Raw genomic sequence first — 2942 nt, forward strand, 5'->3', positions numbered from 1 at the left:
GGATCGAAAGTTCCGAACCGAAGATGGCTGACAACAGTGAGTTTCTTAAGTTACATTTAAGTGAACGATTATATTTTTATTATTTTGCGCGTGGTAATGAGACAACTGTATTTTGTATTTTGCGAAGGTTTGCACATTTCGATTTTTTATACTTAAGTGCATAATTTGAATGCTTTTATTGTTTAAATTATTTTGTAAACAATGCATGAAATTATTAAGTATTTTTTAATAATTTCAATTTAAGGCTTTTTATCTGACATGCTTACGAAAAGCTTTATAATAAAAACAAAACTTTACTTTCGAAAGACAATAAGCTCATTGTATTCGTAACGTATACTTAAAAGAATTGTCTAAGTATAATATTATGTTAACCATTGTTTTCTCTTCGGATATCGATTTAATACCCAGTGACCGTGCGACAAACCTACGTCAAACTTTGTAGCGTCCAGGGCTAGCTAAAATCAATGTCAAAAGAACACCGTGCACAACGCCAAATAAGTGTTACCGTTGTTAAGCTTAAATCACAAGGAATAATGACCCTTATTTTCTAGGCATTGCGGTGCAAGTTGATAAATGAGATGGACTCGTTATTGTAGATACATTAGTTATGCAGGGTAGCAGAACTGACAGAATAAACACGGTGTACTTTACATGCATCAAAGCGACTCCCGTAATGTACTCGCGGCTAGAATTCCAATGATCAGACGCCTGCTAACTTTAACTTATTTGTAAAGAATCGTTTGATTGTACTATTGAGATTTCAAACTCTGATCAATCGGTATCGTCAAAGTTTCTTTTAAGTTGACTTACGATGAATTATTAAATTTATTTTGAAGATCGTTCACAATAAACATGGAGGTTGAAATCATTTCATTTATAGTATTAATACTGGGAAAGCCCGTCTTCAAAGTCTTCGGTTACCTGCACGTGTTTGGATACCGCCTTTCGGTTACTGAACATCTGTGACTGATGATTTTAGTACGCCTTTGTTCTACTCAATTTGTACATCCTTACATGTGTACGATCGCTTTTTTATTTTGTTTTATTTTAACTGCATTGAATATCATTGTTACGTATGTGTTATTTTCTGGAATATACGATAGCTAAAAATACTTGAACAAAAAATATTAGAATTTATTTTGCGAATTTTACTTTATAAGTCATATTCAAAACAAATGAGCTATAAATTAAAAAATATTAATAAAAAAACATGCATACGAATTAAGTACGTCCTTCTTTTAGGAAGTGGATCTAAAATGATATATTTCACATTCTACAATTGCGTTTGTTACTTTGTAATGAATTGTAAATATATATTGACCTTTTATTATCTGTCTTCAATTGTTATAATAATTAGATGTTTGTATAGTTAAAATGCAAATGACAATCGCTTTACATATAAATGTATACTATACTATCTGTGAAACAGAGCACGTCCTACTCATTAACGCTATTTGTTAGCTTTTAACAAAACTTGAATTTGAATTAGCAATGACTAAACGATTCTCAGTACGAATGAGTAATCGATTAATGGTTTAATTTGCGTTTGTACTTTAAACTTTAAATTCAAATGAACGAACGATTCAATATTCAATTCAAAGTAGACGTTATCTTATTTATATTATTCTTAAAAATACAAATAGATACATTAATGTTAGGATGACCTTGATTAACTGATGACGTATTTTTAATTAGCAATGTATTGATGTATGTTGTGAGCTCCTTAGTGACGATTTACTAACAGAAATCTGCACTAAGCGACTGCTTAAACAACTTTAAGTGCATTAATAAGATACTGCCAATGTTAGATATGATTTTATCGACACATCCAGGTCTATTGTAGGTTATCTCTTTAATCGTAACATAAAAGCACATTTCATAAATAACACTGTCAACTGTAAAGGGCGCGCGACGACTAAAGGAACAAAATAATTTACCAGAGACAATATATGACAATACGGTATGACCATTGGCGCCACTCGGACGGAACAAACAATTTATAAATGCCATTAAATAGGTTACTATACGTTAACAACTCACTTTATCTAAATATGGAATTTAAAAAGTTGTTAATTATGACGCGACGCCAGACAGCGTATGATTTAGCGACGTCGAGGAGACGCAGACCAGGGAATAAGAAGAAATAATTTATTCTGATATCGTGAATCATCTGCAAACACAGCCGACTACGTCTGAAAACAAACAAAATCTTTGTTAGTAGTCTATGACTATTTATTTTTATTTTTGTTTATTAATTTTCATTTACTTCTATGTCGATAACGAACGCAGGACGGTTTTTAACAGTTTTTTCTAATTCGTGTGGTATTCGCATAGTTATTTTTTATTATAAAAGTCATGTAGTTCTGCCACTCAACCTTAATTGTGTTTACCATTACGCACATTTAACTATGTAATTGTTCCTTAGACAAAAATACTCCACATTAATTCGTCAGCGCGGAAATGAACTATTTCCTCACTTATGCTGGCTCGTGTACACTTAAAAACTATTTCGACCATTCAGGATCGTAAAAGGGTTTGCTGTATATCACTCGACATCAAAAACAAAAGCTATCGAACTAAAATATCGATGCATTGAACTGAATAACACATGTATCGCGCTCTTACAAGTACCTCATTTAAAAAAAAAACTATTGATACTACTCAATATGTTTGGTTTCAATTCTATATAACAGCTTCAGTGAAAAGTAAATAAGCAACTTAGTTTATTCATGTAAATATAAAGCAAACTGAAAATATTTGTAACAATTAGTATAATAATCAACAAAATTAATTTAAGAAATAAACAAAAATTGTATTGAATTTTCTTCAAAGTGAAATTCAAATTACTATTATTTAGAATCTGCAAAACATCCGTTAACTGGAAAACAATTTCATAAGCGTCACGATTGATAGAAAAGGTTTGTGCAGCCTGCCTCTTGCCG

This window comes from Papilio polytes, unplaced genomic scaffold (assembly GCF_000836215.1).
Source record: "Papilio polytes unplaced genomic scaffold, Ppol_1.0 DF822178.1, whole genome shotgun sequence".
NCBI classification, from domain to species: Eukaryota; Metazoa; Arthropoda; class Insecta; order Lepidoptera; family Papilionidae; genus Papilio; species Papilio polytes.